Source organism: Capra hircus, chromosome 13 (genome assembly GCF_001704415.2).
Source record: "Capra hircus breed San Clemente chromosome 13, ASM170441v1, whole genome shotgun sequence".
NCBI lineage: Eukaryota > Metazoa > Chordata > Mammalia > Artiodactyla > Bovidae > Capra > Capra hircus.
The window spans coordinates 24473052-24487833 of NC_030820.1; the positions used below are offsets into that span (position 1 = coordinate 24473052).

Here is a 14782-nt window from a genome sequence, read left to right on the forward strand (position 1 = left end):
AGAAGGGACCAGCAGGTGGACTGGGCAGGGCCTTCCTGCCTCTCAGTTTTCTTTCCTTAACTTTTTTTAAGCTGGAGAAACATAATTTGGTGAAAGCAAACGTTCCTCAGGAACTCGAGTTTAGGATTTTTTTTTTTAATGTTTATTTATTTGTGGCTGCTTTAGGTCTTAATTTAGGTACAAGGGCTTCTCTCAAGTTAGAGTTACTGTCTAGCTGGGGCTCCCGGGCTCAGTAGTTGCAACATATAGGCTTCGTTGCCCCACAGCACGTGGGCTTCCCAGGTGGCAGTAGTGGTTAAGGACCCACTTACCAGTGCAGGAGATGGAAGAAATGCAGTCAGGAAGATTGCCTGGAGGAGGGCATAGCAACCCACTCTAGTATTCTTGCCTGGGAAATCCCATGGACAGAGGAGCCTGGCAGGCCACAGTCCTTGGAGCTGCAAAGAGTTGGACACAACTTAGCAACTCAACAGCAAACCCCAATGCAAAATAAAAAGTTAAAAAAAAATGGAATTGTGGAGGACCTTAGGGAGGGACCAGAGAGGAACAAAAGGTGGAGACTGGGGTGACAGGAAGTTCTGCTGCTCTTGCGTCCTTTCATAGGCAGCAGGGACAGTTCTGAACTGCTCCTTTGTGTGAATGACAAGAGTGAATGTAAACTATTACATGTTTGGAGAAATCTTTTTCTAGAGATCTTATAGAAAGGAGAGTGACTTTATGTGATGACATGAGTACAGTCTGTCCAAGGTTAAGGGTAGGTGATAGCTTTTGTGGCCTCTTAGAGCCCTAGACGGAGAAGGCAGTGGCACCCCACTCCAGTACTCTTGCCTGGAAAATCCCATGGACGGAGGAGCCTGGTGGGCTGCAGTCCATGGGGTCGCTAAGTCGGTCATGACTGAGCAACTTCACTTTCACTTTTCACTTTCATGCATTGGAGAAGGAAATGGCAACCCACTCCAGTGTTCTTGCCTGGAGAATCCCAGGGATGGGGGAGCCTGGTGGGCTGCCGTCTATGGAGTCGCACAGAGTCGGACACGACTGAAGCGACTTAGCAGCAGCAGCAGCAGCAGCAGCAGAGCCCTAGAATTCTAGCTTGTGGCTTCCCCTCACACGATTCTCTTCACTTCCACCCCTGCCCAGTTGCTGAAGATTGAGTAACAGAGGTGAACTTCCCTGGTGGTCCAGCGGTTAAGATTCTGAGCTGCCAATGCATGGTCCACTTATAGAGGACCATTTTCAATTTCTTCTTTTGGGGAGAGAGTGTGTGCACCTATGTTTACAATGGTGAGAAGAATTACTCCCAAAATGGTTGGGGAACTAAGATCCCATGTGGCTCATGGCACAGCCAATAAATAAATATCTAAACAAAGAAGTTTGTGTTAAAAACTATTAATCAATGAATTAAAAAACAAAAGAAAATTAATAAAATAGATTAAGCCACAGAAGTGATAATGGAGTTCCCACCAGCCTTTTTACCAGTGTTCACAAATGCGGATGCTCACGTCAGTCTCCATAAACTCGACGGTGGCGCTGTCCTCCGAGCTGTGGTCCCTGCTCTGCACTCTGTTCAGATGCACAGAATGGACGGCCAAGACGCCATTGAGAGGTGCTTTTATTGATCCACAGTGAGCACTGTGAACTTTCTAGAAGGGCCTTTCTTTGGCATTACTACCTGCCACTCAGAAGGAAAGTAGGGTGTGGCCACACACGATTTTTGAAATAGCTGGGGAAATGGGTTCAGAGGAACCCTTGGTAATTTTCCGCCTTTGACATTAAGGATGTTTGTAAACACCCCTGAGAATGTCGCATGAATGTCAAATCACAGGAGTCATTAGTCAGGTAAATGTGCCTCCATCCTGCTGGTGCACAGAGACTTTTCTTTTTTCACTGTTTTTTTGAATTTCGCAGCAGGAAAGGTTGCATGGGCTTCCTTCACCTTTGACTGTAACTTTGAGTCCATTTTCAGATAAGTTTTAAGACTGCAGGAGATAGCAATTCTAGCCAGTTGACTTGTTGTTCAGTCTCTAACTTGTGTCCTAGTCTTTGCGACTCCAAGAACTGCAGCTCACCAGGCTTCCCTGTCCTTCACTAACTCCTGGAGTTTGCTCAGACTCATGTCCATTGAGTCAGTGATGCTATCCAACCATCTTGTCCTCTGTCGTCTTTTCTCCTCCTGCCCTCAATCTTTTCCTGCATCAGGGTTTTTTCTAGTAAGTCAGCTCTTTGCATCAGTATTCTTGGCCAGAGTCTTGGAACTTCAGCTTCAGCATCAGTCCTTCCAATAAATATTCAGGGTTGACTTCCTTTATGATTGACTGGTTTGATCTCCTTGCTGTCCAAGGGAGTTTCAGAGTCCACAAAGCATCAATTCTTTGGCACTCAGGCCTCTTTATGGGCCAACCCTCAGATCTGTACGTGACTACTGGAAAAACCATAGCTTTGACTGTATGGACCTTTGTTGGTAAAGTGATGTCTTTGCTTTTTAATATGCTGTCTAGGTTTTTCATAAAGAACCATTTTAAATTTCTTCTTTGGGGAATGTATGTTTGTGTTTACAATGGTGAGAAGAGCCCAAACTGATTTAGAGCTAGTCTCTCCTCAGAGCAATTAAAGTAGTGACCCTATAATCTATTAACTTGACCCTTTTTAATTGCTGTTTCGATTATTTCTCTTTTCTTCCCCTGTTATGAACAGCACTGCTGTGACCTTCTGTGTTGCTGTGCAGGTGTCAGTAAATCTGAAACAAATTCCTAGATGTCAGGTTACTAGTTTTCCACTATTCTTTTACAGGGCTTACTCATATTGAAAAGTATTGCCCAATTTTCTCTCAAAAAGACTTATCAATTTATTCTGTCAACATGAGTGCTTGGGAGTCAGTTACAGTACATTCAGATAATACAGTTCTCTGCAGTCATGCCGGTAAATGAAATAGACAGGATGTGCAGGTGTGAACATGTAACCAAGCCATGTTAAGTGAGCAATACAATTTATTACATTAAGTAAGCAATATTATTCACAGAGCAATGTAGAGAGTGGGATCCTATTTATTTTTCAAAGGCCTGATCCAAAACCATGTTCATTTTTTGTGTACTTATCATTCCATTAAACATTTCTAGAATGATACCTATATCAGAAAGAAAGACACATGGGCTGGTGAGGATGGAACTTCTCCACTATTTGTATTTTTGCTGAGGGCATAATACTCCCCTGGAGCCTGAGCCCATGTTCTTCCAGAAGCAGCCAGCCATTCCAGGTGGGCTGGGAAGTGACTTTCTCCATCTCCTGTGCCAGTCTAGGAGAAGATTTGCACTTTGATGTCATTGTCCCTTGAAGATGGAGGGCTGAGTCTTATTCCCAGCAGACACTTCTCTAAACCATTTTATTCTGGTCATGATCCCACTTTCCTAAATAAACGCTCTTTGGGGTTCTGAACCTCAGGTATGTTTGGATTAGACATGTTTAAGCTGCCCGAACTTGTCATACAACAGCACTAAGTTCACCTTCCCTTGATCACGTCGTCATCTGACCCATTATATAAAACATTCACTTCTTGTTCACATGTAAATACTTTACAACCAACCTTCACCCCTTTCCAGTTAGCGGGGTTCCTTTTGGGATAAAAGGTGCTTAGGCTTTGTTAAGTCTGTAACTATACAACTATGATTCAGTTTCCTCAGTGAGGGTGAAAAAAAAAATCTGTGTTTTAATATCCGAAATATCTAGATTTGAAAAGATTTTTGTTTTACAAGTTGAGAACAGAAGGCATCCTGTCAGAGGTTGCCTTTGAAAAGAAAAGAAATAACATTTCTTTATGCTCCCAAATCACTGAAGAAAGCTTGAGTCATTATTTTAAACTCCAGCTCCTTTTTAATTCAGATGCCTGGAGTCCATTAAAACCGCAAGTGATGTATTCATTCCTTTCACACAAATCAGTAGAGATCTCCACTGTAATTATCAATAGACTTTTCTACCTTTCTCTTTCTCCAAAGCTTCTTTTGAAACTACCTTCTTTCCTGGATATATTCTTTTTTGGCTTGGTAAAATATCACAGTTCTGCTGCAAACTACAAATATTTGCAAAAGGGAACCAGTATAAAATCAGTGCCTCTTCATGTGGTAGTTTGTGAAGAAGTGTATGCCTGGCACTAGTTGGTTAACCTAAGAAATAATGAGGAATTACTGCTTACAGAGAAAAGAGCGGGATAGTGGCTGTGATGTGCAAAACAAGGAAAGCTGTAATTTAAGCAATTCCATTAAAGAGAATATAATTACTGTAGCCTCAGGGTGGTGGCAGGTCACTTTTAAGCCTAATTGAACTTTTTCTTAATATCATTAGAGAAATGGAATGAACTTTGGTATCATGGGGTAAATACAAAATTTTCTTCTTCCAGTTTTAAATACCACTGGCTTTTTAAGATATGTACATCCAAATCTAAAATGCCTTTACGCATGCCAACATAATACAATAAAAATTTTCCCTGTATGTATTCAAACCACTGCAAGTAAGTACATTGTAATGGCCACAATTATTAGATAGCATCTAATGGTTAGATAGCATCCCTGACTCAATGGACTGAATTTGTGCAAACTCCGGGAGATAGTGGAGAGCAGAGGAGCCTGGCGTGCTGCAGTCCATGGGGTTGCAAAGACTCAGACACAGCTTACCAACAGAATATCAACAACAATGCTCACAATTACTACTCTGTGCTGAAACTTTCACATAAGTTATCTCACAAGCTTCTCAAAAATCCTACCAACCTATATGTAAACGTCCATGTAAATAAGGAAGCCAAGGCTCAGAAGAATCTAGACAGTTGATTCTCGTTTCTCATTTAATTTTTATTTTATATTAGAATATGTGGTCGTTTGGTCAGTAAGTTGTGTCCAACTCCGCGACCCGATGCACTATAGCCCACCAGGCTCCTCTGTCCACGGGATTTTCCAGGCAAGAATACTGGAGCAGGTTGCCATTTCCTCCTCCAGGGCTCTGCCCCACCCAGGGGTCCAGCCTGGGTCTCCTGCATTGCAGGCGGGTTCTTGTGTTAGTTTCACGTGTATAGCAGAGTGAATCAGTTGTACATATTCCATTTTTTTCAGATTCTTTTCCCATATAGGTTATTACAGAGTACTGAGTAGAGTTCCCTGTGCTATACACTAGGTCCTTGTTGGTTATCTATTTTATGTATTTAGATTTTTTTGATGTGGACCATATATAAAATCTTTACTGAATTTGTTACAGTATCGCGCCGGTTTTTTGTTTTGCTTCTTTGACCCTGCGGTATGTAGGATCTTAATTCCCCAACCAGCGATTGCACCCACACCCCCTTTATTGGAAGGCAAAGTCCTAACCACTGGACCACCAGGGAAGTCCTGGTTATCTATTTTATATATAGTAGTGTGTATATGTTAATCCCAAACTCCTAATCAATTCTTTAGGCAACTGAACTGGGATTTGAACCCAGCATTGCTAACGCAAACCTACAGCATTTTCCTGGGATCAGAAGGTGTTCTCTATGAAAAGTACTGTTCATTTCATGGGGGTGCATTTCCAAACAGGGAATCATAATCACACAGAGCATGATTTACTTCTTACCTCTGTAGGCTCACCTCCTCTTTTGCACCTCCTACCTTCTTTGCCATTTCAACATTACTGTTAAAGGGTTGGCCAGGGAGAACTTGCAGGCTTTGGAGTAAGTAATCCAAGCTTGGCTACTTGTTAGCAGTTTTTCTGAAGACAAACCTGGAGCTGGTGTGTCAGGAATGCACTTAGAAAGCTGCCTTCCTCCTGGCGTTAGAGGAAGAAAGCCTCCTACATCCATCAGATCCCTTCCTTTGAAACCTGCGCTCCATGTACACACCTTTAGAACTCACCCAGGTGGAAAAATAGTGCCTACTGGTTCTCAGACATGAACATTCACAAAACGGTGTGGCTGCCTACCCTTTGCATAATATCCTGCAAACATGCTCTCTCCTGTTGCCAATATTTTTACAAGTGATTGCAAAAGTTCTCACTGGACTAGAAGGGACAAACTGGGCAACTTTCATAGGTAAATTCCTGGTACAGAATAAGTATGGGTCCCAGGCACCAGGCCTGGGGCCAGATTCTCCAGACAGGCCTGGGCGAGGACTTCTACAGATTGTGACAAGCCACCAAAACTTGGTAGAATCAGGAGTTTTTACTTCTGAATCAAATTTCTTAAATTAAGACGGTGAAAAAAGTCAGTAAACACTGAGCTCAAATTCCTTTCTGATATTTTCTACTAGCACTGTGTTGCAGCTGCCCTCATTAAGATGGGGGTACAAATCCCTGCAGTCATCACAACTCCCTACCATCCCCCACCTGTCTCCCTAACCTGCCTGACTCCCACGGCGGATGGCCCCACGTTTTCATTTTGTGTGTGCTTGTTCCTGTGAGGCACTGTTGGGAGGTGGGAGGAATCTGGCCTTTGTTGTTGGACAGACTTAGGTTTGGGAACTGGTTCTGCCAGTTGCTATTTGTGTGGTCTTGGGCAAGTCCCTTAATCTGAGGAAGTTTCTATTTCTGCATCTGTGAAAAAAGGGCTAAGACCTCTAGCCCAGCCAGGTGGTGCACAGATCAGAGGCAGAGTGTGAGAAGTACTTACCCCAGTCCCTGGCAGGTAGCCGATGTTCAATTCCCAGAAGCAGTAGAAACTATGAGATGGAAACATCTCCCAAAGCACTTTGTTTAAATATTTTCTTATTTATTTGGCTGTACCCGGTCACAGATGTAGCACATAGGATCTTTATTTGTGGCATATGGGATCTAGTTATCTGACCAGGTATCGAACCCCGGGCCCCCTGCATTGGGAGGTTGGAGTCTTAGCCACTGGACCACCAGGGAAGTCCACTGACAAAGCATTTTATGAGAAAGGACCAACGTCTACCCATCAAAGTCTTTACTCATTGGTTGTTCAAGGTGGAAGGCTGCCTAGAGCCGCTGCACAGAACATCCTGACTTTTTGGAGGACTCGAAGCTGGGCATTGGCTGGTCTGACGTTACTCTGTTTCTTCTGAGCAAAACTGGTACAGAGCCAGTGACTTTCTGCGACTCTCAAAAAGGCCTTGGAATGTGGTTTTAAGGACTGTGTGAAAGTGCTTCTTGAATTACTAAGTGTGAGAATACTTTGGCCTCCTGAATTGAAGAGCCGACTCATTGGAAGAGACCCTGATGCTGGGAAAGATTGAGGGCAGGAGAAGAGGGGAGACAGAGGATGAAACGGTTGGATAGCATTACAGACTCAATGGGACTCTATGGACATGAGTTTGAGCAAACTCCGGGAGATAGTAGAGGATGGGGAAGCCCGTCACACTGTCGTCCATGGAGTTGTAGAGAGTTGAACACGACTTAGCAACTGAACAGCAGCAACAAAGTAAGGTAGCCTTTCCCTTCTCCAGGAGATCTTAGTTTTGATTAGTATGCACATGACTCAGGATCTTTGGATTTAGAAAGAATGAACTGTTGTCCTGTCTGTCATTCATTCATTCATCAGCGTGGGCTGAGTCTCTAGGTTGGATCAGTCCTGGGATTATAGCAGTTCTGACAAGGCCACTGCCTTCAGGGAGCCTGGACTCTTAAGGAGAGGGTGGGAAGGAGAGGCAGAGGAGAAAACATAACAAGGATAATAAATTCAGATTGAGGAAAAAATGCGAAAGAAATAAAGAGGGCTGTGTGTGTGAGTGGATCCCGTTGTGCAGACAGTGGGCCAAGGGCTTGAAGAGGTGCAGTAAGCGGAGGGTCCTGATGATAGGAAGGGCTCTGTTGGTTTGCAGAACTAGCTGACTTGGGAGAGTTGGCTGGGGTCCTTGTCAGCTCAAAGGAGTTTGGGCTTTATTCTCTTTCTTTTAAACCTATTTGTTTATTTATTTCATTTATTTGGCTGTGTCGGGTCTTGGTTGCGGTGCACAGGCTCTCAAGTTGTACACAGGCTTAGTTGTCAAGCAGCATGTGGGATCATAGTTCACCAACCAGGGGTTGAACACCTTGCCCGCTGCATTAGAAGCAAACTCTTAACCACTGGACCACCAGGGAAGTCTCTGGGCTTTATCCCTAGTGTAGCACAAAGGGTTGTAATCAGAAGAGTGTAGAATAGTGTTAGCTTTTGTTCAGGTGCTATTTTATGCAGAAGTCCCTTGGGGGTGGGTGAGGATTGTAACTAAGCTAGTCTCTCCTCCCCTCCATCTCTGGGATGTCTCCAAAGGGACGTTTTGGCTCCCCACAGCCCCTTATAACCCACAGTTTTGACCCCGGTGCAGGCAATACAGAGTCTTGAGGGTCTGTGATTTGTCCCCCAGGACCCCTCGCCTGGTGTCCAGAAACATGATCCAGTATTCTTGTCATTCTTGACCCAGAGGTTAAAGGCCGGTACTTCTTTTTTTGTCTGCATTTTTCATAATTCTCAACGCTTCCACTGGCCTCATGTACTGTGTGCACACTTAGATCATTAAATCATTTCCCCTCGACCACAAAATAATTGTAAGTCGATGCAGCAACTGTCTGAAACAGGATACATGCGTCACGCGTCCCTGAGTTTGGGTTTTTCCAATGACCTTGTGATACATCAAACCTTAGCCTTCCCCTCATCTGCTCTCAACTTAAAAAAATCACTTATTTATATTTCAGTCCAACTCAGTGTTTTTGTTTTGTGATAGTTGATTTGAGGTAAAATGTCAACAGTGAGCTTCCCAGGTGGCTCAGTGGTAAAGAATCCCCCTGCCAGGGCAGGAGATACGGGTTCAATCCCTGGACCAGGAAGATCCCCTGGAGAAGGAAATGGCAACCCACTCCAGTATTCTTGCCTGGGAAATTCCATGGGCAGAGGAGCCTGGTGAGCTACTGTTCATGGGGTTGCAAAAGAGTTGGACATGACTTTGAGCCTAAACAGTTGGCAACAGTGGAAACCACCAGCTCCCCTGTGGAATCCACAAGATGGCCCCCAGAGAAGGTTGGCAGAACTGTGCAGTGTAGAGCCTGTGAGTCCCTCTGGCACCTTTAACACTGGGCATTGTTCACCTTGGGTGTGTTTGTGAAAATTATGGAAGTACTGAAAAAATGAGTAGATAGCATTCAATGCCTCATCTTACAGGTAAAGAAACAGCCTTAGAGAAGTGAATTGAGTTGATCTCACCCTTTGGGGTACTCAGACTTCTGACTCCGAGTGACCGACCCCTTGCACACCAGCCTGTGTGCTTTGGAGACCACCTTCTGAGAACCAACCGCTGGTGTGGGGGGTGGCACAGGTCGTGCCATCTGGAAATCTGAGACGTGTTCTTTGGGTAGGTTTCAACTTTGGGGTGTCGGAGCCTCCCCACCTGTTGATTCTACTTTAGAGGTTCTGCCTGGTGTGTTTTGAGGCAGATGTGGCCAGAGATGCAGTGAATTCACCTTGACTGCGCTGCCTTGGAGGAGGAGGCAGTTTGACCAGCCGCTGAGGTGGATGGAAGCTGTTGGCAATTTGACATTTGGTTCATGGGGATGGAGACACGATAAATACATTGTGATGTGAGCTAAGACCTGAAACGGCCTGTGAACGTGGCTACCTGGCTGCGCTGATGAACTGCCCACTCCATCCGACTCAAATTCTCTTAAATCTTTTAAAAAATCATCTAATAAATGGTTGGCTGTGCTGGGTCTTCGTTGCTGTGCGCAGGCTCTCTCTGGTTGCAGAGAGCGGGGGCTACTCTTCGTTCGGTGAGCAGGCTTCTTGCAGTGTCTTCTCTGGCTGCGGAGCGCAGGCTCTGGGGCGCATGGGCTTCAGCAGCCGTGGCGCACGGGCTTATTTGCCCCGAGGCATGTGGGATCTTCGAGGACCAGGGATCTAACCTGTGTCCCCTGCATTGGCAGGCAGATTTGTAGTATCTGGGCCACCAGGGAAGCCCTTGAATTTTCTTTAATGAGTGGTGGGCAGGCCGAGCCCATTTGGCCAGGTGAAATATACATAAAAGAGGCGCCGTCTGCCCTCCTTGGCGTCCACATCCAGATTTACCTAAACCCCTCCCAGGTGGCATATGCATAGCTATGAAAAACCGGTATTTTCTACCCATGAATCACACCCCAAATCCTGGGCCTCCCTCTGTCAGGGGTGCGGCAGGCCGGCTTCCGGGAAGGGTGGGCATGGCTGAAGGCCGCTGAGTGCAGAGGGGGCAGGTCCCATCCGCTGCCAGGGGATCCGCCGGGTAACTGCTGGTGTCTGCTTTCGGATCTGGACATGGAGCCATCTGCGTGTCCTTCTGTCAAAAGGCCAGACACAGACGGAGGCTTCCTGAGTTTCTGCTGTCGGGGGCCCTGCCGTGCAGCAGACAAGAACAAGGTACAGAAGTGGCCTGATTCTGGGGGTCGCCGCCCCTCCCTGGGGGTCTCTCCTTTGCTGTATCATGCCTTCCTGACTTCCTGGGCATCTCACCTGAGGCCTGAGTTCTTCCTGGTCACTTGGTGCTGGGGAGAACCAGAGAGGGCCATGGGTCACTGTGATTTCTTTCTGCTTCGGGGCCGAGGATAACTGCCCACAGCAGTTAAGCCTCGTTTAATGGTAATCAGATTGCTTTTCTTTACTCTGAAAAATCCCTTCATTTTCTGTACAAAAGGCAGGAAGCATTTTTCTGTGATTATACAGAACGTCCCCAGGTAAGATGTAATCCATCTTCACCATGCTGAGCCCTGAAATAATGAGTCTGGATTTGGAAATGCCACAAAGAGTAGAAAACCAAGTGCTTCTGATTAAGAATTTTCTCAGCTGCTTTTTCTTCCTTCCTCCTCCCGCTTTGGTTCAGAGTTGTTGAGTTTGGTTAAGAGACTCTCAAAACATGAGCAACTGCTTCTAAACTGGTCTGGATTGCCTTTTCAAAGCATGAAGTCTGGCATGTACCATCTTGTTCCTTCCTCACATAATCCGTACACACAGGCAATGCCAACTCCCACGGGAGCCCGCAGAGTGTGGGCAGTGGAGACCTCCCCTCTCCTTGCTGCCCCAGAAGTTGACCAGCTCTCCTCCCACGAGGAAGACGCTTTGGGGCCGCAGAGGCAGCAGAGAGACTGGCTGCAGCTGACGTTTAAAAAAAGGAAAAGAAAAATTTTAAGAATGAAAAGCTCTAGAACAGGAATTCGTTGGATGAGTCTGTCATTTCATGCGCCTGACTTTCCACTGCCAGAATCAAGGTGTTCTGTAAAGTAGCTTTAGGAAATGAGTCATGGTTACCAAATTCGAGGTAGGGCTAGGATGAAGGGAAGAGCTGAGTTTTCGTGAAGGAACTGACCACCTGTGGTTTTAGAAACTTGAGTTTTAAGTTGTATTAGAAACGTTTGGCAACATGAGGATTTGGGGTGTGTGTGTGTGTGTGTGTGTTGGTGTGTGTGTGTTGGTGTGTGTTTGTATGTGTGAGTGAATGAGTTTTGTCTGTCACTTTCTCAGTCATAGAGGTTGGTTCCCTGGCCCAGAGTGCCTTGTTTAGATGTCTTTGGGCTGAGCTAATACCCAGGTTTGGCTGCCTGATGCTAAGAGCTGACTCATTGGAAAAGACCTTGATGCTGGGAAAGACTGAAGGCAGGAGGAGAAGGAGACGACAGAGGATGAGATGGTTGGATGGCATCAGCAACTCGAAGGACATGAGTTTGAGCAAGCTCCAGGACTTGGTGATGGACAGGGAAGCCTGGCCTGCTGCGGTCCATGGGGTCACAAAGAGTCGGGCACGACTGAACGACTGAACTGAATACTGAGCTGGCAGCAGCAGAACTGGAGGTGCATGGGGAATAACAGCAGGATAAAACACAGAAAGGTCATGGGCAGGAGAAAGAAGATGCTAGTCTTTGACATGAAGAGAGCAAGGACCAAGGACCATAAAATTTGGACTAGACAGAGCAAAGGAGCTTGAGACCTATAAATGTATTCAACAAGATGGTCAGATGGAGAAGGCAATGGCACCCCACTCGAGCACTCTTGCCTGGAAAATCCCATGGACGGAGGAGCCTGGTGGGCTGCAGTCCATGGGGTTGCTGAGTCAGACACGACTGAGCGACTTCACTTTCACTTTTCACTTGCATGCATTGGAGAAGGAAATGGCAACCCACTCCAGTGTTCTTGCCTGGAGAATCCCAGGGACAGGGGAGCCTGGTGGGCTGCTGTCTATGGGGTCGCACAGGGTCGGACACGACTGAAGCGACTTACAGCAGCAGCAGCAAAATGGTCAGAAAAAACTTTTTTCAAAGAAGATATGAGTGGAGTGAGGTCAGGGAATTTACAGTCATGGTACTGGTGGCCTGATAAGGAAAGGCGATGAGTTGTGCCCCTTTTCAGAATGGAGCGTTCAAGAGCGTCTCATTTCAGAGAGGACCCTTGCGTTTCTACCTGGTTTTCTTTCTCTTCCTTTTTTTTAGGGCCGTGCTGCATGGCTTGTGGTGTTAGTTCCTGGGCCACGGTTGTGGTCACTGAACTACCAAGGAATTCTCCTACCTGGCTTTCTAATGGCTTTTTAAAACTTGAGTCTATGAGGAAATGCAAAGGAAACCATCATTAGAATTGACCAGCCAGAAGTGCCAACCATATTCTTGACTGAGGATGCGGTGGGGCCTTGGAACCACATCCCCAGTTCCCCAAGACTGACTCGAACCTGCATCCAGCTGGACCCCTGATTCACTCATGCAGCTCCAAGACCCTGTTCTCGCCTAGTTAAGTCTTCTTCTTGATCTGAGAGTCAAAACTAACTCAGGGCAAATTCCAACTCAGAGAGTCAGAGAACACAGCAGCTGAAAGTTATATCCAGCCATCCCCAGGTGACAGAGGTCACTGAAGCCAGAAAGCTTAGGTGACTTATTCAGGGTCACAGCTCAGCCTTCCTGAGTCTTGTGAGAATTTAACCCAGTTTATGACTCTTTTTTTAACTTTAAAAAATTTATTTATTTTTGGCTGTGCTGGGTTTTTGTTGCTGCGTAGGGGCTTTGTCTAGTTGCAGTGAGCAGGCTTCTCACTGAGGTGACTTCTCTTGCCGCAGAGCCTGGGTTCTCGGGTGCATGGGCTTCAGCAGTTGTGATGCACAGGCTTAGTTGCCCCAGAGCATGTGGAATCTTTTCAGACCAGGGATCCAACACGTGTCCCCTGCACTGGCAGGTGAATTCTCAGCAACTGAACTGCCAGGGAAGTCCTGGCCCTTCTTGAGGAAGGGCGGAAGGCTGTGGATAAGGCCAGGGGGTCCCAGGGGGCTTTGGCACACATCCCGGTGGCTCCCCTGGGCCCCAGTGTCCTGCCTTCTGATGCCCCTCGACCTGATTCAGGCCCTGCCTCCTGACTCCTCCTCTGGCTCTTCCTTCAGAGGACCGCACAGGGTGGTGCCCTGAGAAGCTGGATGGTGGGTCTGCCCACGAAGCATTCTGCCCCAGGCTCACGCGTCTCTGTGAGCAACTCTAGTTATGCGTACCGTGTGTGACAAGTGGTGTATGCCACAACACTTGTGAAAGGAAAATGATTGTCGGTAGAAAGGGAAGCTATTACATACTGAGCTATTTATTGTATTATCCAGAGCCCAAATGAGTGAGTGCGTGAACACTCGCACACACACAGTGGCGTGGAGTGTTTGAAACCCTGACTGGCTTTGAAAACCCGAGGTTGGGACTTTCCTGGTGGTCCAGGGGTTGAGACTTCGAATGCACGGGATGTGGGTTCGAACTCTGGTAGGAGAACTAAAACCCCACGTGCCTCTCAGCTGAGAAACCAAAACATAAAGCAAACAATATTGTAACAAACTCAGTGAACACTTAAAAAACTAGCCACACCAAAAAAAAAAAAAAAAAAAAAAAAAAATCTTAAAAAAAAGAGAATCTGAGGCTATTTGCAAGGACCTTTCAGTTCTTGAGCAGGTTTTTCCTCCAATTGTCCCTCTGCTTGTGCCACTCAATGTGTAAAAGTACACATTAGTTATACCACCCCTAGGTTTCCACTAATTGTTTCATCTATAGGCTGTGTTTAATACATTACGCCCTGAAAGCTGTCTGCCTGCTATCTTTACTCCAAAAACCTGAACATAGGGCCAGTATAAACTTAGGTTCAGTGTTGAATGGTGAAATTTAAGTAAAATAAAAATGGCATACTCATGTTAAACTGAAAAAAGGGGACACGTTTGTGAAAGATCCAAGCTGAGAATGGGGACCTGTGACTCGGACTGCAGCCTGTTATTAAAAAAGAGCATTATGGGGACTAACCATAGAGCCAGCCCAGGTGCAAATAGCACTCAGAAAATCTCTGTCATCCGGGGGGCTTATGGTTTAATGAGCCTGTAGACACCTATCAGCTTTGTGTCATCACAAGGGTGATCGCTTTCTCCAGCAAGGAATTTTCCCTCAAAGCCCTGGGCTCAGGGGCAGCTCTTGGAAGATGAAGCCCTGTCTGATTCTAGCAGACACATGTGGGCAGAAGTGAAGCTACTTCTGCCCTGTTCAATTGTGATGGAATTCCAGCTCAAGTCATCAAGGGACGGTGTTTGCAGGGAACCCTGCTTCTTTTTCTTTTAAAGCAGAGCTATCCTTCTGTGTGTCAGGGTTTGTGAGCGTTTCTCTTTTCATTTTTTTCTGGCTGCACAACAGCGCATGTGGGATCTTAGTTCCCCATCCAAGGATTGAACCTACGCCCCCTGCGGTGGAAGTGTGGGATCCTAACTGCTGGACTATCAAGGAAGTCCCAGCTTTTCTTTCAGTAGGAAAAGGAGAGCACAGATTTTTCACAAATTAAATGGGGCAGTTTCTCATAGTCTTTCCAGGTCACTTGGAATTACCCTAATGG

At 46.1% G+C, this 14782-nt stretch overlaps 1 protein-coding gene and 1 long non-coding RNA gene across 15 annotated transcripts in view; both read left to right on the top strand.

Moving 5' to 3' along the window:
• The window catches only part of KIAA1217 (KIAA1217 ortholog), a 532385-nt gene that overhangs the window by 222051 nt on the left and 295552 nt on the right, over positions 1-14782 (top strand). The window lies entirely within an intron of this gene.
• LOC108637381 lies at positions 9864-13801 on the top strand. The gene is made up of 2 exons (XR_001918995.1): positions 9864-10327; positions 12388-13801. It is a non-coding gene; the product is annotated as an uncharacterized LOC108637381 (long non-coding RNA).